This window comes from Stigmatopora argus, chromosome 15, assembly GCF_051989625.1.
Source record: "Stigmatopora argus isolate UIUO_Sarg chromosome 15, RoL_Sarg_1.0, whole genome shotgun sequence".
NCBI classification, from domain to species: Eukaryota; Metazoa; Chordata; class Actinopteri; order Syngnathiformes; family Syngnathidae; genus Stigmatopora; species Stigmatopora argus.
The window spans coordinates 2474253-2497419 of record NC_135401.1 but is presented as its reverse complement, the minus strand read 5'-3'; the positions used below and the strand labels follow the sequence as shown (position 1 = coordinate 2497419).

The following is a 23167-nucleotide window of genomic DNA, read 5'->3' as shown; positions in this document are numbered from 1 at the left end:
GACGTTAATGTAGTCTAAGGTAAAATGAAGTCACAAATATATATACCTTTATTTATTTATTTTACGCTACATTAAACATGATCCAGTGCGAATTTAGGTCAACACCATCCTTTCCTGTTCCTATCCTACACATTCTCCTATTTATAATTCATAGTGTTTTGAGCACACATTATTATTTCAAAAGTGCTGCATCAGCCTTTTGCAAAATTCCGGCTATCAATAATCGCAAAATATGCTCATTACTAGTATTGTGCCATGGAAAAAGGTACAATATTGATGAGCTCAAATTGGGCAAAGTTAAACAGATTTTTTTTAAGTATGTGCCTCCAGGTTAGAAACAATGGAAGTACACATTTAGCTAATGCAAAATTAACGTTTTAACGCAAAATCATATGGTGTTTCTATCTCCCGGTGAAGGATTATGGCAGATGGGTGAGGTGTGGGGAGTTATTCTAGGCAGAACATAGTGTCACACATCATTTTCTGCCAGTTTTGGAACCTCGGGGAGGGAAGAGGATGTTAGCTGCCATTCTTCTATGTTGGCTATAGGCCTAAAAAATTGTGGGAAAAAAAGGGCAAACGGGAGATTGGATAAAGATTGAAAAAGAGCCTAGATTCGGGGTCGGGAAAAGAACTCTCTGTCCGGGTTGTGTGTATCTTTTTTTTTTTAAACGCATTTCACGGCATGATATACTTCAGTAAATGCGCCTTTTCCGAATCATTGCTTTTTCTTCGGGATCACTTCTGCTTTGGCTTTTATCAGTGGATTCAGCTCCTCCAGCCATTTCATGTACTATTTTTTATTTATTTTTTTCTTTTAGATGGTGCTTCAGCTTTCAACAGTGGAGAGATTTTTTCCTTTTTTTTTGATTTTTTAAAATTGGTTCCATTCTAGATGGTGAGGCGCTTTAAAGGGCAGTAATGGCTATTTTTTTAGGTATATGGTGTAATTTTAAAGCATATTTAAGTCGTGATTTTAGCTTGGTGGAGTTGTTGAAGATGTATACAGTAATCCCTCGATTATCGCGTCTTCACTTATCGCTAATCCACTAATTTGTGATTTTTTTTCTGCTATTAATTATTTAAAAAAATTAAAGTTCATAAAAATGTGAAAATCCACGCTGAAACTCATGAGCGGAAGCCAATCTTGCTACTAGGACTCAGCAGTGAAGAAAAATAATTTTATATTTAAAATTTTTAAAACTTTAGGAAAATGCATGTGCTGAAGGAAAATCCTTATTTTTTAAACTTTATAAAAATGCACCCACTGAAGAAAAAATATGTATTTATTTTTTAAACTTTATATAATGCACGCGCTGAAGAAAATTAATTATTTTTTTATTTTTTATTTTTGAAACTTCACAAAATTGCACGCACTGAAGAAAAATAATTATTTATTTATTTTTTATTTTTTAAACTTCATAAAAATGCTCACACTGAAGTAAAATAATCATGTAACTATTTTTTATTTTTTAAACTTTATAAAAATGCACGCACTGACGAAAAAAAATATATATTTATTTTTTAAACTTTATAAAAATGCACGTACTGAAGAAAAATAATTATCTATTTATTTTTTAAACTTCATAAAAATGCACGCTGAAACTCATAAACTGAACTTTGCACTGAAGAAAAAAAAGTTATAAAAGGGGAGACCCTACTTGGCGATTTTTCAATTGTCGCGGCCATGTTTGGTCCACATTACCAATAATATTGATAGATTACTGTATCTCCTAAACGACTTAATATAAACATGTTTTTTCACCACAGCTGTCTCTTTAAGAAACCACTCCTTGACATTCTTTTGTTTTTTAGGTCAAATGTTAGAGTATATTATCAAAAGTTACGATTGCCTAATTTGAACGCAAAACTTTTGTCCGTGATGCTGTCATTCGAGGCACAAGCCCATTTTTGCTTCCCGCTATTGGGTCAATACATTTGTCGACCAAGAAAGTTTTGAAATTGCCCAACGTTCCGCAGCCTCACCGAAGACTTTGATTCATCCCATTTGTTTTTTAGACCCACTTGGCCAATGCACTGCATTATTGATTGGACTCTGCATTCATGGCGGGTCTCGGCTTCCAAGTCTTATACATTTTAATGGGAATGTTTTGGGATTAGAAAAGTGACCTTGTGAGGACAAGTCGCCCTTTCAAAATATGCCTTTCTGCAGATTTTGAAACGGGTTTCTTTTGTGCTGCTAATGAGTCGGTTTTGGAACTCAATACTGATTGACTCGTTTCTCGGAAATACTTTTGTTTGGCCATTTCTCAGTATATGTTGAATTTTTCTCGTTTATGGGTGAGGACAAGGAGGGGAAATATACATCGAAAGTTGACCAGTGTATGAATTATAACCCATTTATATGTGCCTTTTATTTTGAAATGGATCAAATGTAATTGGGAAAAACGAACATAATCCTGAATAAAATATGGCGACTCTTGAGTGGATAAACCAAAAATCCACAGTATTTTTAATAGTCAACATGTTAATTTGCAAAATTTTGGCTTTCAGTTGTAAGATAAATTATAATTTAATTTTATCTCCATTATTTTCTCATACACTGAATCCACAATTGCTTATAAATGTTAATTTGCATCAAATATTGTCACTAGAAAGGATCAAACTAAATTTTTGGGGTCTCACCCAGTCCTAATTTGCATTTTTGAAAGTAGTATTCTTGACTATTTTGTATTTGTGATTAAAATATGTTGGTGATGTATACAATTTCGGAATTTAAGGTTCCAAAACGTACACCAAAATGTATGATGTTTATAGTCAAATCCCAGTTTTGCAAGTTGCTTTGGAAGCATTATTATTATAGTAACTGGAATTACTCATGTATTTTTATTTATTTATTTTGAACTAACAGCAAAGTGCACATTTTTACTCTTGAGTCTCAGTGAGGAGACTTTGAATGATCATACTTGTTCTAAAACCTCTTTTAAACCAAAGCCTTGCATCATAGATCAAACTCCAATTTCACTATATTTTCCGTTTCCAACACTCCCTTTTCATGACCATATGTCACAAAGCAAAAGATGACCTTGTGGAGGCAAAGAAATTGCGAAATATGAATCACACCGTGCGTGCATTTTCTATGTCATGCCGTTTGATACTCTGTTTTGAACTATTACCCATGTTTTTTTGCAGTTTAAACATCTACAGCTGGGGTGTCCAACTCATTTGCCTGGAGGAAAATGAATCACACAGGTGGTGGAGTGGTTTGCACGAACGTCTCACAGCTCTGAGGTCAAGGGTTCAATCTCGGGTGAGTGTGCTTGTTCTCACTTACGTATCACTAAAAAAGTGTCTGTCGTCTTAAAGCAATTTTATTGTTTTATCATAGTAGATTGGTTAATTTACTTTTTCAAAACCGGAAGCCATTCATTTACAAATGTAATTGCACTTAAGTTTACATATTGAAATGTTGACATCATTAATTTGCGTATAAAAATTGAATTTGGTGGTCCAAAAGTCTTTTTTCAAAATTGAGTCTTGAAAAAGAGGGGGTCGTCTTATATTTGGGCCAATACAGTAGGTAACATATTGAAATGTTCATCTATTAAGAAGTGATAGACTGTTTTTGCGTGATTTGAATGAGGCAAAATAACATGCTTTTTCTCTCAAATATAATATTGTAGTCATCGATTTCACATATATTGTCATTAATTTGCATATAAAAATTGAATTTGGTGTTCCAAAAGTCTTTTTTCTAAATTGAGTTTTGAAAAAGATGGGGTCGTCTTATATTCAGGCCAATACGGTAACATATTGAAATGTTCACATATTAAGAAGTTATAGACTGTTTTTGCATGATTTGAATGAGGCAAAATGACATGCTTTTTCTCTCGTATATATTATTATAGTCCTCGGTTTCAAATGTACTGTCATTAATTTGCGTATTAAATTCGAATTTGGTGTTCCAAAAGCCTTTTTTTCAAAATTGAGTCTTGAAAAAGAGGAGGTTGTCTTATATTCAGGCCAATACAGTAACATATTGAAATGTTCACATATTAAGAAGTGATATATACTGTTTTTACATGATTTGAATGAGGCAAAATAACATGCTTTTTCTCTCGAATATATTGTTATAGTCATCATACTGTCATTAATTTGCGTATAAAAAAAGTCAAAATTGAGTCTTGAAAAAGAGGGGGTCGTCTTATATTCGGGCCAATACGGTAACATATTGAAATGTTCACATATTAAGAATTGATAGAACGTTTTGATGCTGATGGAGAGAGAGCAGATAAACCAAGAGTACCGCCAGATATTCCTAGCATGCAGACAGAATTAAATTAGCTCCCAATTCGATTTGTATTTCCTCTTAGATGAAGTTAACGTCCTACTGTTTCAATCCTTTTGATATTTCGTGGGTGTTCCTTTCCCTCCATTGTCAGATCGGAGGGTGGAGACGTGTTTGGAAGATTTAAGGGTGTGACAATAGATTGGAATTGGGATTTATTGTGATACTTTTGTTGTCGATATGCTCTTGCCAAACATCGATATTTTGAAAACAAACATTTCCACTAGAAGAGTGTCTATGTTAACTTTGCGGCTGCCAATGGCGGCGAGTTCATTTTGACTGCCGTTACAGTAATCCCTCGAATATCGCGGCTTCACGACATCGCAGATTTTTTTTCTGGGGCGATTTTTTTAATTTATTTTTTATTACATATTTTTTGTAAGTTCATAAAAATGTGAAAATCCACGCTGAAACTCGCAAACAGAAGCCACTCCCCTTTCTTCCGCTTGCTAATAGAACTCAGCACTCAAGTAAAAAAAATGCATTAAAAAATTAAAAAAAATGGTCTACATTTCACCCATATTCAGTTTTTTATAGATCTAAAACCATGTTTATTTTAGCTTTTTTATAATATATATTTTTTAATTTTACAAAATGATTTTTGAACTAAAAACACTGAAAAAATGGATTAAAAAATGACAATTATTGATTTAAAAGGGGGAAAATCAGAAAATTTAGTATACATCTATACTCTTCATTTTAATTTGAACCTAAAACAGAAAGTTGGCACTCATGATTTACTTTCCTGGGCCACACAAAATGATGCGGCGGTCCAGATTTGGCCCCCGCGCCGCCACTTTGACACATGTGGTCTACATTAACTGCGATAATCGAGTAATTACAGTATTCTCAACATATGTTTTGCCAATAACGAACCGATGCCCATATTTTTAGACAAGTAAAAAAAAAAGCTAAATTAATGTAAGCAGTAAAGGATGAATCACATTGTATTAAATGCTTTGTTTTATAATATTGATATGATCTGTTACTAAAATGACTAGCTCCTAACGGATTCAATTTGGCGACCAAATCTGATAGTCAAAAAATACCGAGCGCCGATACCGATTAATACTAACACGAATTTTAGAACAAAATGCAAACGAATGAAAAGAACATTCATATTTGTGTGTGTGTGTGTGTATGTGTGTGTAGGGCCGGCCCGGTGAATAATTATAAAACTGTTTAGTATTTCATTCCCCGTCTGCATCCTTATTGCAAGGACACCAGGCTAATTTGTCTGGCACAGCACATCTTTGCTTTGTTGACGTCTTTTATTTGACACTCAATGTTTTTTTTCTTTCTTCCTGAAACGACAGTTAAACACACACCCATTAAGGCATTTGTTGCGCAAATATCCCCGTTCGTCAAACAAAGGAATGAATTGTTCTGATCCAATAACACGCAGCTCTTGGTAATGTTATGTATTCAGGAATCAAAAAGTATAAAGATTGAGTTCTGACCCGATTGATCTAGTTTCAGTATCCCAACAGCAATTATTCATGAGATTTCAGTTGTCTTTCATGAGAGAAATTGGGTTATCTTTTTTTGCTTACTCGTTTAGAAACGTCTGCTTTGCCATAAACGACGCCAGCTCGGGACGGTCAACCTGTCTTAGGATTGGTCTACCAAGAAGCGGACCAGATCGTGGGTTCTTTTTTTACATTTTGTTTTCTTCTGGCAAATTTTGGTAAATTGAATGGGAAACACTTACCAATCCAGTGATCATTCCTCATTTGACCAGTTAAAGATATGTATGTATTTTTTTTGCTTGATATATAATTATTTTTTTAATTTTTGCTCTATCTAATTTGTTTAATTTATTTTTGCTTGATATATAATTTTTTTAAATATTTTTTTGCTTTATATATAATTTTTTAAATATTTTTTGCTTCATATATAATTTTTTTTTAAAAAAAATTTTGCTTGAGATATAATTTTTTTTAAATATATATATATTTTTTTAACCGGTGGATGAGTAGTTAGCACGCAGTTCTAGGGCCATAGGTTCAATCCCTATGTGGAAATGCATGTTTCAGGAAAGTGGGAGGAAAGCGGAGTACCCAAAGAAAACCCTGCATGTTCTCTCCGGACTGGTGTGGGTTTTCTCCGGGTACTCCGCTTTCCTCCCACTTCCCCCGAAACAAGCATGCTAGGCTAATTGTAAGCTAAATTGCTCCAAAGTATAAAGTGTGAGCACGAGTGGTTGTCCTTTGTCTCATGGTGATTGGCCGACTAGCATTTCAGTGTCCGCTGCCTGAGGCCCGGTTGGCTGGGATAGGCTCCGGCACCCCCCGTGGGCCCTGTGCGGATAACTGGCTCAAAAAATGAATACTTGAACAAGACACAAAATAGCATCTGTTACGCACGTCCCCAGCGACGGATGAACGATTTTAAGCACCCCCGCCTCCCTCGTCCAATAGTTAGCTAAATCTCGGTCGTACCTGGTTGAAAACGCGGGTGTTTGGAGCCCGAGCGGCTGGCCGTCTGTCTTGGCCGTCATTATTGATCCAGATTGACAGCTGCTCCATCCTCTCCCGTCCGCCGCTGTTAATCATTGGAGGATTTGAGGCTGTTGGCAAGCAGCTCTGACAGGCGACCTTGAGTCCTGCACGGACCGAGTAAGCCTGCTGCCTCGTTAGAGCGACTCAAGCGCCCCTCGTACGCTTGCGAAAAAAGTGCTCATTCATAGTCTGCCACTATTCATACTTGTTTACTTTTTACGTAGAATTTTTTTGAGGGGGGAATCCCTAGCCATCTGTAATGGTTATTAACACGCCGTAGAACTAATGTTTAGACCAGGTGGTGTCAAATGTGCGGTCCGTGGGCCGGAAGTGGTCCACTATGTGGTTGTTCTTGTGTTGTAGCTCATTCGTACTGTACGTGCACAATTTTTCGCATATAAGCCGCGTCCGCGTATAAGCCGCAGCCTTAAAATGGCCTTACATTTGTTAAATTTTACAATTTCTCTCGTATAAGCCGCCTTCCGATTCACAATTTTAACCTCTACATTCATGGTTTTGATAGGGAGGACAAATGTGAAACAAGCTATGCTGTTAGCTTGATTGCACAATCATCATCGATCGTATTTCTGAGATTCTGTGTGAATCTGTTTATCTTTTCTCTATTTTGAAATAAATGGCCGCATTGTCTTGCATTATGGCATTTGGTCTTTATCACTTTGCAGTTTTGGCGCCCCGAGCGAGCAATGGCAGGCACAAGTGAGTTTTTTTTTCACATTTTTTGCAAGATAAGGTTAATTATTTTCTTGAATTTCATTCATAGACATCAAAATAATTGTTTAAAGCATTTTATCTGTTGATCTTTTCTCTATTTCGAAATAAATGACCATATCGGCCACATTTCGTCTTCGTCACCTTGTAGTTTCCTGCATCTCAAGTCTAATTTGTGCGCATATAAGCCGTACCCTCGATTCAGTCATCATTTTTTTGAGTGACAAATATGTCGTATATGCGCGAAAATACGGTAAACGCTTTCACTTTTCCGATAATTTTTCCCCCCTTCCATTTTAGGGTACTTTTAGTAAATTGTAGATCATTTCCTATTGCTTTTGAGGGACTTTTTGGGATGCTTCTTGTTCGTCTGTTGATCTCTTCTGATTTTTGGACATTTCCAGGTTACTTCCTCTTAGTTTTGAGGCAATTCAAGGTTCCCTATGAGCTCATTGGCTGCCATTGAAGGCGCTATTTTAACGGCAGGGGTAGAATGAACAAATCGGACTCCCTAGCGGGCCACTTTCGGCCCGCGGACCACCCGTTTCACACCACCGACATAAACCCTTGGTCTGGTTAGATGCATTTTGTAACAAAAGAGACATCTCAGCCGTTCTCGGTCATTTTCTGTCCCCGTCGTCACGCTAACGTCATCTGTTCATGAGAAGACTGTGCATTTGGAAGTCCAGAATCCACAATCCAGTCCCAGTTTACGTCCAGCCAAGCAGAGGGAAGCACCAGCGGCAAATGCGCGTATCGCCCGCCTCTCCTCTCTCTTGCTGCACCGCCACGCCGCCGTGCTGCAGTGGATGCTCACAACGCCGCGCTCGCAACCCATCGCCGCATCTCGCCGGCGTCGAACCGCCGTTCGCAGTCCGGCTGGCTTTTCCGCCGCCGCCGCCGCTCGCGATCAATAAATTAGAATCCGTAGAAGGGTACGCACACGCCGAGCGCTCGGGAAGTCTACGATTCAGCCTGCCTGGCGCAATAAATGTGATGTTCAGCTGTCTGGGGTGAAAAAAACAGATCGGAGATGTCGTAGACACTTTGCCAGGTAAGTTAGTTGGTATTATTATGTAAGGGTTTTTCGTGGTCAGCTTTGGATTTTATCCGGGTAAAAGTTAGAGGATGAAGATGCGGGTAATGTAGAGCATTTAAATAACCCTGTTTCATCATTCAACCTCACCGTAGAGCCGTTTAATGAATTCATTCTGTTTGACTGCAGCAACTTGCAGAAATGTCAGTTATCTTATTTTTGACGCATCTTCTGTCATATTATTTGCGTTAGATGAATGAAAAAAGTCGTTGGAGGAATTTTTGCAGTATTCTGGATACATAGCAAGAAATTGGGAAGTCGACCCGGTTGAAAACTTATCAAGGGCGGGTCACTTTTGCCGTTACGACTTGTCGTCTTTACGTATGCCGTTTGTGTTAGTCCCTACCGGGTTTCCACGAGAATATGACGAGACTGCGAGGAAATCCTCGTCGGGGATTCACCAGGTATCGGATGCCGCCGCGAGCGTGGGGGTGGACTCGCGGCTTCGAGGGTCTCCCCGTTTCTCGTCGTAGCGCCCGAGATACTCCGAGTCCTTCTTGTCCACTGCTGCACTGCAGACAGACCGTCGCTCTCCCGCCCAGGCCGCTACGTGCTACTTTACTTCAATCCAGACGGCGTAGTCTCGGACAGGGTCTTCTTCTGGATGTGTCTTTTTGAGCAGATGGTCGTGGACCAGGACATCCCGGTAGTCGTCACCGTGATGTATTTGGAAGGGCAGGTGGTCTTGTTAGCGGGGAGTTCAAGTCTTGGCTTAGATGAGTCGCTCTGGTGACACCACGTCTCGAGCGACTAAGAGATCTCACGGTGCTGGAAATGAGCATCGGATCTCTCGCGACGGCGTTTGGGTTGGTCGGAGTTCGTTAGCCGGGAAGATTTTGTCGCAATAAGATGCCAGGAAATTTGGTGAAAAGACGTAGGAATGGAATATGCGGTCAAGGCCAGTGTTTCCCAACCAATGGAAGTTGTACAGTAATCCCTCGATTATCGCGTCTTCACTTATCATGAAATCACTAGTTTGCGTTTTTAATTATTTACATTTTTTGGGGGTCATAAAACTGAAAAATCATACTGAAACTCGTAAGCAGAAGTAACTTTTGCTAGTAGGACTCAGCACTGAAAAAAAAAGTTCTAATAGAGGTGACCCTAATTCGCGATTTTTCAATTGTCGCGGCCATGTTTGGTAACGTCAACTCGATTTCATGTGGGCCGGACCATTTTAGATATAATATTTAGATTTTTTTTTTTTTAAATGGATTAAAAGAACTGGATTAAAAGCCCTGAATATTCAGTTTTTTATAGATCTAAAACAATGTTTATTTGAGCTTTTTTTAAATATATTTTTAGATTTTGCAAAAGGATTTTTGAACAAAAAACACAGAAAAATTGATTAAAAAATGACAATTATTGATTTAAAAGGGGGAAAATCAGGAAATTTAATATACATCTATACTTTTCATTTTAATTTGATCCTAAAACAGAAAGTCGGCACTCATGGTTTACATTCTCGGGCCGCACAAAAGGATGCAGCGGGCCAAATTTGGCCCCCGGGCCGCCACTTTGACACCTGTGGTCTACATTAACCACGATATTCGAGGGATTACTGTACTCAATAATATTCCGAGAGAACAAGACTATTTTAAGGTCAAGATCGCAATTTTTGTGTGTAACGTAAACTAAGTTATTTGTCATCACGTGCTTTAACTTTCGAAAAAAAAATGTTCCATTTAAGCATTTCTAGGCCTCGAGTGTAAAATATAGCCGGACATTTTGAACCAAATGACTATAAAAAACAAAAGTAATCTCTTCCAAACACTCCTGCAATTGCCTGCTTGTTTATCTGTCAAGACCAGACACTTTTTCCCCCCTCACAATAATCCTTTTAAACAAAGTTCAGCAAACCTCCGTGGTTTGGACTGGATATCGCCGTCCAAGCCCGTGTGGAAACTATTCCATAAATACGGCAGGCGACATTACGATTTTCAGCAATGTCACCATCTTGAATGAATTGAGGCTTAATAAGCTGTAAGTTTTGAGATATGAACGTAACAATGCAGCTAATGATCATTTTCACAATTTCCTCAGAAATTGGCTTTTTAAATAGGCTCACATTGCCCTTCATAACTTCTAGTTGTTGTTTTTCCCCCCCTTTTTTAATTAGTTTTTAATTGTTGCCGGCATAAAAGTAATTAACAGTACATGACAGCAAAATTGTATATAGTTATGAATGGTTTTGGTGGTAATTCTGTTGCTTTGTGTGTTCACATATAGTATATTGTGGTACCTCTACATACAAAATATTCCGAAAAAATGTCCCAAGATACAAAAAAAATCCAACTTACAAACTCAAACATCCCGAAAAACGTAAAACGTCTTTTTTTAAAGTTTGAGTTTGAGTTTGAACGGTTTCTTCAACATTAGAAAGAGAATATTAAAATTTTTCGAAGCATAACTCCTCCCACCATCAGGCAGCCGAAAGGTTAAAGCATAATATTTATTTTTGGTCTTTGATAAATAAATAAAAATGCAATTTATTCTACACAATTGTGCATTCTTTTGCTAGTGCGACTTACCTGCGGAAAATACGCTAATAAGTAAAAATCGTTAAATTGGCCTGATTCGATTACGATACGATTCCGATCTTTTGGCTGTGAAATTTCCTTTGTAAAATGCAAAATCTTGATAAATATTTACCGCAGTTAAGTCGAGGTAGTGGACAGCGTAGGATGAGTCAAGTTGGATGATAAAAACGGGATACAGATTAGTCTTGTCATCTTCTGTGACGCTAACGAAGGCTGACAGGGGATCGCATTGCATCAAGAGCCGTTTGCTTCTTAAACAAGATGAAGCGCTCGGGATTGAACCCCAAATTTGTTTACATCATCTATTTTCCTTTGTTAGTGCGTGTTGGTCATGCTTTGTTTCAACCTCTTTGTTCAGGGATTTTAGCTTGGTGTTTCCCAATGGATTTACTTTTTACACGCAGTGATTGAGATCCAAAACTTGCCAAGTCACTGGATGGATTTTGTGGATCTGCCGATTCCGAGAACTGATCCAAAACTTCGGAAAGGTTTTAAGAAGGGGAAAATAAGACATCCAAATGTCTTTTTTCCCCAATTTTGAAAACAATAACCAATATTAAAGCAATAAAGCGAAAAAAAAAAGTATTTACTCGCATATAAGCCGCCTCCGCGTATAAGCCGTACCCTTAAAATTGTCTTAATCGTTGAATTTTACAATTTCTCACATGTAAGCCGCACCCTTAAAATTGCCTTAAAATCAATGAATTTGACAATTTCTCGCATATAAGCCGCACCCTTAAAATGGTTGAATTGTACAATTTCTCACATAAGCCACCCCTGCGTATAAGCCGTACCCTTAAAATTGACTTAAAATCATTCAATTTTACAATTTCTCGCATATAAGCCGCCTCTGCGTATAAGCCATACCCTTAAAATTGCCTTAAAATCATTGAATTTGACAATTTCTCTCGTATAAGCCGCCCCCTGATTCACCTCCATATTCATGGTCTTAATAGGGAGTACAAATGTGTTACTTTGAAGGGCAAAATTTACAAAAAAACAATCACGTGGTATTTCTGAGATACTTTATGAATAAAAAAACATGATAAGTGTCAATATCAGAAGGAATTAATTCATCCAGTAATAGTAGTTTGCTTACTGCAAAACAGAAAATAACCAACAAATAGTAAATGTTACTTTCCAGGAGTATAGCAAGTCTTATGCGGATATAAGCCATACCCTTGATTTAGTCATCATTTTTTTAGTTGCAAATGCGGCTTATACGCGAGAAAATACGGTACCTAATTGTATGCGACTCACTGATAGCAACAAACGGAGCAATTCATCCAAAGCGGTTAAGAGGTTTTTAAATTGAACCTGTCGGTGTTTGAATTTTTGCTGCCTGTTGTGGATGTGATGTGATTTTGAATTCTTATAGCTGCATTTTTATTGGTAGATTGCAGACAGAATTGTGATAAGTAAAGTAAAGTGATAAGTGGTCAGTTTAGCTTCATTTTGAAGGATATGCATTCTGAGCGCCATCAATTTTAGGCCAGTAGCCGTAGCATTAGCTTAACCTAACATTAGCGATACCTTGGTAGGTATTGTATATTACTGTTCCCCCAAAAGCTTGTTTTTGTTTTTTTAGTCTATACTTATGTGACTGAATTTTTGGCCTCTGCGACTTATAGTCCAGAAAACACGGTAAAAAATGGCTCATAAAAGTAGGTTAAATTCAGTGCACATTCTTTTGCATTTCCCATCTTTACCACTAGATCACATGAGCCAAAGTGGCGGCCCGGGGGCCAAATCTGGCCCGCCACATCATTTTGTGTGGCCCGGGAAAGTAAATCACTTTCTGTTTTAGGATCAAATTAAAATGAAAAGTATAGATGTATATTCAATTTCCTGATTTTCCCCCTTTTAAATCAATAATTGTCATTTTTTTAAGCCATTTTTTCTGTGTTTTTAGTTCAAAAATCATTTTGTAAAATCTAAAATATATAAAAAAAGCTAAAATAAACAGTTTTAGATCTATAAAAAACTGAATATTCAGGGCTTTTAATCCAGTTCTTTTAATCCATTTATAAAAAAAAAAATCTAAATATTATATCTAAAATGGTCCGGCCCACGTGAAATCAAGCCTGACACCCTTGCACTAGATGGAGTTAGTTGCTGAAACTAGTGCTTCCAAATGCACCTGCCGACTATAAATTTCAAATAATATTGAGGAGTTTGAGTGACAGCTGAAAAATTTTAACACGCTACTTTCACGCGTTTGTGCTTAAGACGAATTCGGGCTAGTTCGTTTGACTAATTGAACGGTCAGTTGCTCCGCGGTGGGACCACGGCAGCTGGGCCCCCCCGGGGGCGGGGATCAGCCGTTGGTGTCAAACGTGTCATTTGGGCGCGTTTGTGATGTGTCAGTGGCGCTCGTGAGAGCGTGTGAAGCCCAAACGATTGTCACGGCGCCCCGTCTGCCGGCCGGGTTAATGCTTTTGACTTCAATGGCTGTCCAACTGACTGCATCGACTTCTCCCATCGGAAAACGTTCACACGCACAAACATGTTGTGGCCCATTCAAATGCTGTAGTGTCACCCTCTCACGGCATGCAGTATTTTCACCCAAAAACTTGTAGTACACACACTAGAAAACTAGAATACCAGCACTGTATTTTCCGCACAATAAGGCACAACTAAAAAACTAATTTCTCAAAAGCCGTGATCTAATCCTAACCACTACTACTATTACAGCTCCCTCTAGTGGATCTATAACACAATATTCTACTACTATAGCTGCTACTACTACTACTACTATAGTTACTACTACTACTACTACTACTACTACTACTACTATAGCTGCTACTAGTACTACTACTACTACTATAGCTGCTACTAGTACTACTACTACAGCTACTACTATAGCTGCTACTATTACTACAACTATAGCTGCTACTACTACTACAACTATAGCTGCTACTAGTACTACTACTACTGATACTACTACTACAACTATAGCTGCTACTACTACTACTACTACCATAGCTGCTGCTGCTACTACTACTGCTACTGCTACTAGTACTACTACTACTGCTACTACTACTACTACTACTACTACTACTATTACAGCTCCCTCTAGTGGATGTATACCACAATCTTCTACTACTAGCTGCTACTAGTACTACTACTATAGCTGCTACTACTACTACAACTATAGCTGCTACTACTACTACTACTACTATAGCTGCTACTACTACTACAACTATAGCTGCTACTACTACTACTACTACTATAGCTGCTACTACTACTACTACTATAGCTGCTACTACTACTATAGCTGCTGCTACTACTACTGCTATTGCTACTGCTACTACTACTACTACTGCTATTACTACTGCTTCTACTACTACTACTATTACTACTGCTTCTACTACTACTACTACTACTATAGCTGCTGCTGCTACTACTATTACTACTGCTACTACTACTACTACTATAGCTGCCTCTACTACTACTACTTCTACCACCACTATACGTATATGAAAGAAATTTTAACATGGGGCATTCATTAACGCTGTGCTTTAAAATCTGGTGTGTCTTATAGTGTGGAAAATGCAGTATGTTACAATCATTACAAAATAGAATGATTTATATAACGTAGTGATCATTGCATGATCGTTGTGGTTAGCAGCTCTTAATCGCAGTTACTAAAATCTCAGCTCTGGCCTCTCAGTGTTTGTGTGGGTTTTCTCCGGGCACTCTGACCTTTTTCTTTTGCGTGCCCTGACATTTACTGTAGACCAATCCGGCGTGACCAGGACCAGACCGACCTCTTACCCAATATCAGCTCTCTCGTGGACTTTTTTGAATTTGAAATCATTCATTTTCCTCATCCTCGCGAGAGTCGCCGGGGGTGCTGGAGCACAACCCAGCCAAATTTGGGCAGTAGGCGGAATACACACAAGAGAATTGTTGCTATCAAGAGACTTATAAAGAGAATTTAGACACATTTTAACGGCCACTATAAATGATCGACCATCGGAAAAGCCGACAATTCATTCACCGGTTAGCCAATACCCGAATAAAACCTTAACGACGACGTGGCCCGCGATAAAAATGACTTTGACACCCCTGGCTTAGGTTTTAAATTCTATGTTTTTTGACACCACGTTGCAGGGCCTCGCTCCCTTAGTTGCCATGGAGACAGCACCACTCGTCAGTACTGCTGCACTCATTTTTTGCGTCTTTCCATAAAAAACCCCCACCTATTCAAATTTGGCTTCTTATGGGGGGGGGGGGCTCGCCCATGCCAGTGGTTTACGTGGGTGGACAGACGAGCACACGAGGGAGGGAGTAGGAAGGTTTGGGGGTCTAAGGGGGTGATTGGCGAGGAGACGTCATGAATTTGCCGGTTTTTTTGTTTTTGTTTTCTTTAGTCTAAGCCTCATAATTGGATGGGAGATTTTTTATTTTTATTTTTTATTACTGCTGTCTGATCCCAATTCAGTCATCTCGCCCACATCACACACCATTTTTAAAATTTTAAACCTTTTAAACAACAATAAACAAACAAAAAAAACATAATTCACGTGTCATCTGTGGCGTTTCCAATGTCTATTCGTGTTAAAATACGTTTTTATTACCAATATGACCTATTCCATTAACAATACTCCACTTATCTATTCTAAACACTTTTATAACTTGTATGCAAAGAAACAGCAAAGGCTCAAAATGTCAGATCATTAGCTCTTCCGCTTCTACCATCACAAAAGCCACCTACCGTGGCAACCCGTTGAAATGGCTCTAACGATGCCAATGATGTTCATCATCATCATCACCTCCGGGTTGCCAGATCAAAAAGACTGTCTCCAATCACTCCGTAAATATAACCCACCCGAATCGCCCAATCTGTCAACGCCGCCGCACCTACCCACGCGCACGCTCACCCGTGCGCTTTTCGTCCAACAAATATGGCTGGAGGCGCCATGTGACTAAGGCGCGTTGCCAGATTCTGAATTGAATCGACTGCTTTTATTGTCATTATACAAGTTTAATGAGATTTAAAGCTTCACCACAAAGTGCACCAATAACAAACAAACACTTAATCAATAAATAAGTAATACCTAGTACCTAAACGTGTATTTTTTTTAAAAAATGTACTTGCCACAGTTAATAAAAAGGTATCCAATACTGACATGCACTTTAACTGGACCGCATTGCAGTATTAATACATCTGCATGGACATGATGGCTTTGTAAGTAAATTGAGAAATGGCCACACCCCCTCCCCATGTTTTTTTACGTTACACTATTCTGTCTTTAGCGACTCGTATTTGTTGTTTTTATTCTTTGTATCCATCATCTTAATTTACCAGCCATCTTATTTCCCGCAGGAGCTGAGTCAAAATAGAGAGTGACTGCAATTCGGAAGGCATTAACATAACGCTTACGCGGAGATTCCTCATATGTCTGCTAATTATGCCGCACGCTACCATGATTCACCAAATTGGTTTGATGAAAGACCAAGTGGGGAGGGGGCTAAAATTGGATACTATTTTGCTGTTGCCGTGACGTGTATCGTTCAAAAGAAAATACTAACGTGAAGCCTTGAATGGATTGAAATGAATGGTGTGCATTCATTTTTTGGGGGGGTTGCTAACGCTAATCCGCAGGTGTCAAAGGTCAAATAATAGTTTTGGTTTACTTTGGCGAGTCGTTATCTGGACCAATAATGAGTCGACTAATTGATTGTCCTATCGGCAACTATTTCGATCAATGAATGAAAATGTTTAGTTAAAAAATTGTCTATTAAAAATTGTCTATTTTCACATTAGAAAGCATTCTTTATTCAGTTTTTTTATACAAAAGGACAGAGTACTTTTGTTTAAATGTTTTTAAAATGAAAACAAATATTGAGATTTTATTTTTAGATATCCTTTTTGTTTTTTTATTGATATTTTCTTGACTCGTTAGAAAAACATGATATACAGTAATCCCTCGATTATCGTGAATTCGCGATTTTTTTCCGCTATTAATTTTATTTTTATTTTTTTTGTTGATAAAAATCCACACTGAAGGAAAATATATCGTTTATATATATTTTTTTCATTGAAAAAAATATTTTGCTTTTTATATTCAGTAATCCCTCGGTTATCTCGTCTTCACTTATCGCGAATTCACATTTTTTTTCCGCTATTAACTATTTATTTTGTCAATTTTTTTGTTGTTGATAAAAATGTGAAAATCCACACTGAGGGAAAAAATATCGTTTATATACATTTTTATTGAAAAAAATATTTTGCTTTTTAGATTCAGTAATCCCTCGGTTATCTCGTCTTCACTCATCGCAAATTCACATTTTTTTCCGCTATTAATTATTTATTTTATTTAAAAAAAAATGTTGATAAAAATGTAAAAATCCACATTGAAGGAAAAAAATGTGGCCATGTCTGGCCTACATTAACTGCGATATTTGAGCAATGACTGTATATTTGTGAATTTTTTTTGTCACCTTTTTAAAATATTTTTCTCAAATAAGATACAAAAGTATGTCCATTGACTTTGAATTTAGGAAGTAACATAAATTGCATAATGGCAGCAGATGCGGATGGTTGTTGTTTTTAAAACAGTAGTTGTTGCTTCTTTAGCTCCTCCCACTGCTCAGCGAATTAGGCAGTCAGTCTTGACCAAGATCCAATTACTCCCACTCCCCTAACGCTTGACTATTAATAACAGCAGATAAATCATCAATGTGACGTGGCCATGACATTGCCAAATTTTAATCAAATCATTGGGTGGCATCGTGGAACATCTAGTTATCGCCTTTGCCCCACCGTGCACTACAAAAAACACCCTTACTACCCAATTCTCTTATTTTGATCCAACACCCACGCTGATCTAACACCCCCACCGCCCGCTTAGTCCGCCGATGCAACAATCAAAAGACGTCTCGCAGCTGATCTCAGGTCGTACACGCCAGCATCCCGCCGAGTGGCAAAGAGTGGGGTCATTAGGCCAGGTGGTGCTTCTGCGATACCCGCTGAACAACACATGTTTGACATTAGCACCCGCTAATTCAACTAGCAGCTTTGCATTATTCATATTCATCCATCTTCTGCTTGTGTTTATGCCGGAAAGTTTAGGTGGAAACTACGTACCTATTAGCTAATACGTTTTTCCCGTTTTTTGATCATTTCAAATTGTCTACACCGTATAACAACTTTTGTACGGGATTTTTTTATGTACGTTTTTTTGGTGGTTGCTAATAGTGTGCTTCAGTCGCTTTTTCACTATATAAATATAGCGTGTCAGCAAGCAATGTACCCAGACAGTCAAGCTGTCAGCGTCATACAGTGACATCTACAGAATCTTGAATATTGTGCATACTGATTGGGCAAACCGTCCACTTTTTAGCACATTTTAGACCTTTAAGTGTGCCCTATGTGAGTAAATCTATGCCACGTTGCATTTATAGTTTATTTTTAATCGTTTACTATGCTGTGTTAATCTATAATCCCTATAAAGTGTGATTTATGGGTGTGTGAGTGTGTGTATGTTAAGTTTCTCTCCCTACGTTTGTCCAAACCGTGCAAAGTAGAGAGTTTAAATTTATTATGGTGGCCAGAAACGGCTGTCGGATCCTAATAGAAGAGTAATTGATTTTTTTTCACCTTCCAAAGCGTGGTTTATGGGTGTGTGAGTGTGCGTGTTAAGATTCTCTCACTATGTTTATCCAAACTGTGCAACGTAGAGAGTTGATTTTTTTTATGTTGGGCAGAAACGGCTGTCGGATCCTAATAGATTGGTTTTATTGGTTCTAAACAAGCAGGTGGGACCGGCGAAGCTGGGCCTCCCTGTTTGTGACTAATAAAAGGAACTAGTGTCTCAAAAACAACCAATGGGTTAATTTTTAGGCAATGTTACTAATATTTTTGTAAAAAAATCGTGATAACAAATTTTAGTAAGCAACATATTGTCTAATAAATTCTTTCAGCATTAGCTGTAATGTAGCAATACAAACTGTACAATGTCTAATCTAGATTTGTTTTCTTATTTTCTATGTCTAAACTTGAGTACTACTACTATAGTTGTTCTTAAAAAAAGACAAAACAAAAGTAATGATAATACAATTGGATAAATACTGGAATATCATTTGTGCAGGTATCCGGGAGAAAATGTCAATATTAGCTCTTTTAAAACAGTTTGCTGGTTTTACAAGTTCTGGTAAATAAGAGAGCGTGATTCATATTTAATTTAGTCGTATTCAATGGAGCACAAATTATTTGTGGGGACAAAATTTTTTGTTGGCTTATAGTCGAGCGTGTACATGAATTTTATAGCATTGTGATGCTAGTTTGAATTTTATATGGAACAACAATTTCAGGGTAACATTGCTTTGGGGAATCCTATATGACAAAATCAAAATGTATATTTAATCTTAAACAGGCTTTTCGATCTAATGTCGGGAGAATGATTTCATTAAAAAAATCATTCTCTGCCCAGCGCGATTGAATTAATATCAAATCATACGACATGCTCCCGTGTGCCTAACATGCCTGGGAGCTCCAAGCATGGCCCACTACCTCCAAAATATGATTTTAATGGCTTTGAGGCGCTGCCCTTAATCAGTTTGGCTGGAATTAAGAGCTTGTTTGTGTCTTTGTGTGTTTGTGTACATAGACTCATGGGGAATTAGTTCACTTTAGACACTTTGCTGACAATTCCAGCGTCTCATCCGAAGATATTTGTCTTCCTAACAAGTGTTTGTTTAGCAGCGATAGAGATGAACTGCTTTGCATTTCTATCTCCAAACTGCCGCCAGCCTTCAAGAACATGAAATTCAATGAAATAACAATTGAAAGTGTATGCATGTTTGGAAAATCTTTTTATGGCCACAGGCTTAGTGGTCGCAGCTGTTTGCCCGCCGACCCTTGAACGCAAAAGCCAGTCTTTGAGGAATAACACGAGGATGGAAATCCCATCGGAGAACATCTGGATAAGACTGATGTGGACGTTTCTTTGTTTTGGGTCAAATTGTTTCCCGTTTATAGTTTGGTCTCTGGTCCATCTGGAAGTAGCTTCCACTTACTACTTCAGATGTACCCAAGAATAATTCTGAATTGCCTCAGTAGCCGCCTTATGTATAACTAATTTTAAGGTAGGCCACTCATTTAAGATGCGCCTTATACTCCGTTAATGCAGAAAATATAGTACAGTAATCCCTCGAATATCGTGGTTAACGTAGACAAACATGGCCGCGATAATTGAAAAATCGCAAAGTAGTTTCACCCATATTAAAAAAAAATATATATATATTTTTTTTAAATGTAGGGTCACCCCTATTAAAAAAAATATATATATACTTTTTTTAATGTAGGGTCACCCCTATTTAATTTTTTTTTTTTTTTTAATAGGGGTGACCCTACATTAAATATATATACATATATATATATAGGTGACCCTAAATTTTATATATATATATACATATATAGGTGACCCTAAATTTTATATATATATATATATATAGGTGACCCTAAATTTTATATATATATATATATATATATATATATATATATATTAATGTAGGGTCACCCCTATTAAAAAATAAATACATTTTTTTATGTTTAATTTTTTTAATACAGTGCTGAGTCAAAGTAGCAAGATTAGCTTCCGCTTACAAGTTTCAGCGTGGATTTTCATATTTTTATGAACTTTAAAATAATAAAAATAAAATAATAGCAGAAAAAAATTAATTTGTGATAAGTGAAGTCGCGATAATCGAGGGAAGACCGCATTTTGGAATGCATAATTCAGAGTGACAATTTGTAGTCTTCTCGCCTTGGAATCCATTTTGTACAAATCCCGTGCTTATTTAGAAGGTCCTTATCTATCGAAATCCACATCAGAGGCAAACCTTCACAAAGAGTTTCCCCATTTTCCAAAAGAAGCAAATAGCATCAGTAGTTTCCGATCTGGCATCTCCCCACGAGCATTAGAAGTGGGCCACATTAATTCAGCCTCGGTGGAGACGGCAGATTAGCTTTATGCTCATGCATCTGCTTTAAGTGGGCGAGCGAGCAAGAGGGAAAACACTGCACGCCGGGAAGGAGACTCCGCAAACAACTCCTCTCCCATCGTCATGGCAACAGGACATCTTCATAAGAGACCTATGCTTTGCGGGCATGTGCGTGTATTCCGCATTCGCTTCAACTCTCGCTCTTGTACCGGTCTGATAAAGAAAGGTCTCTTGAGTCTCCCAAAAATTGTATTTTTTTTTTTGCGGCGCTTCCTTTTCTCATTCGCTCGCCATGTTTCTTTTTGGGGTTTAGTTCTGGGGAGTTTTCAGACTCCTTGTCATCTAACCTGACGCAATAGGAGCAGTATTTTTCTTTCCCGTAAACACTGCAGAGCAAAGCAGGAAAAAAAATGTAGTAGTTGCTTGGATACTAAAACCCCCGAAGGACCCCTCGGTTATATTGTCACTGTTATTTGACTTTCTGGACCTCTGGAAGTCATCAGGCTGATTGACATGATTGAAAAATGGATTCGGACTTCTATTTCAGTCACGTGTTATATCTGGTCTTAATGCTGTAGAACAAGGGTGTCAACGTCAACTTGATTTCATGCGGGCCTGACCATTTTAGATATAATATTTAGATTATTTTTTTTGAAAATGGATTAAAAGAACTGGATTAAAAGCCCTGAATATTCAGTTTTTTATAGATCTAAAACAATGTTTATTTTAGCTTTTTTAAATATATTTTTAGATTTTACAAAATGATTTTTGAACTAAAAACACAGAAAAAATGGATTAAAAAATGACAACTATTGATTTAAAAGGGGGAACATCGGGAAATTTAATATACATCTATACTCTTCATTTTAATTTGATCCTAAAACAGAAAGTCGGCACTCATCATTTACTTTCCCGGGCCACACAAAATGATGCGGCGGGCAAGATTTGGCCCCCGGGCTGCCACTTTGACACAAGTGCTGTAGAGGATGCGATAAACTGTGAAGCCTTAGTCAGCTTTCCTGTCAGAATGCCGGTTAGCGTAGCCGCGAGCCGATAATCCAGGGGTGTCAAACCCAGTTGAAGTCATTGATTTTACCAGTGAGGGTGTGATTGTCAATTGAATTGATTGCTTTATTGGTACAAATACAACGGAATTTCAGGTACAGCCCAACCGGACAGTTATAACTTTGTATTCTACATTGGGGGATACAGGGCATGCTGACTGCCGACTCGCCATTGACAGCACCCCGGAAACAGTGTAAAAGTGAAAATATATGGATTTGAGAAGTGTGAATTTTAAAAAAAACGTGGCCTTTCATTCCCCTTCGAAGGAAGAGGAATGAAAAAAATTGGAAAAAAAACCCACATTAGAAGCAGAACACTCAAAAGCACAAGTCGGGACGTGGAGGTCTGGACAGGGTTGGACAAACATGATAGGTCGCAGAAAGTATGACATCAACAAGCAAAGAAGTAGTGTTAGATTCGACTAGCAAGGGGGTGCTAGCCGTTATCTGATGACCTTGTCGTTAAATCTTTTTAATATAGTAATCAATACATTAATGAACAATTTAGGCAGTCTTTATGAGGGAAGTTTATGGTGACAATCAAATCTTGACTTTCGATGAAGTTTAAGACAGTGATTGGTGTTTCTATAGGTCGCGGTTGCTAAAGCGCAGTTAGCAAACGAGGTTCCTGAAACAAGAGCTCATTGGTCAATGCCTGCACTCACTTCTTGTGTCCTTGCTCGTTTTCAGCGGCGCTTCTACGTGATTGGGTGCACCGTGTCAAGGTGATGGCCAAAAAACCCAGGCAGGCGACAGTGGGAGGAGCTTCCCCCAATTCCAAAGACCGGTGAGTGACATCATCCTTTGGAATCAGAGCAATGCACCCATATTGTATGATCCAATCACACTGCCAAAACACACCTTCTTGACACGGGTTCGATACCCTAATACACAGGTGTCAAAGTGCCGGCCCGGGGGCCAAATCTGGCCCGCCGCATCATTTTGTGCGGCCCGAGAAAGTGAATCATGAGTGC

The 23167-nt window shown here is 38.0% G+C and overlaps 1 protein-coding gene across 7 annotated transcripts in view; it reads left to right on the top strand.

The window, feature by feature from the left end:
- Window positions 1-23167, top strand: part of dlgap2a (discs, large (Drosophila) homolog-associated protein 2a) — a 74278-nt gene that overhangs the window by 4369 nt on the left and 46742 nt on the right. Inside the window, exons 2-3 of one of the 7 annotated variants that reach the window (XM_077620176.1) lie at window positions 3154-3271; window positions 22884-22980. The gene's annotated coding sequence lies outside the window, so the exon portion shown is untranslated. Of the gene's footprint in view, window positions 1-3153; window positions 3272-8147; window positions 8594-22883; window positions 22981-23167 lie in introns of those variants that run through there. The other 6 variants (XM_077620175.1, XM_077620178.1, XM_077620180.1 and 3 more) reach the window with 6 other exon arrangements.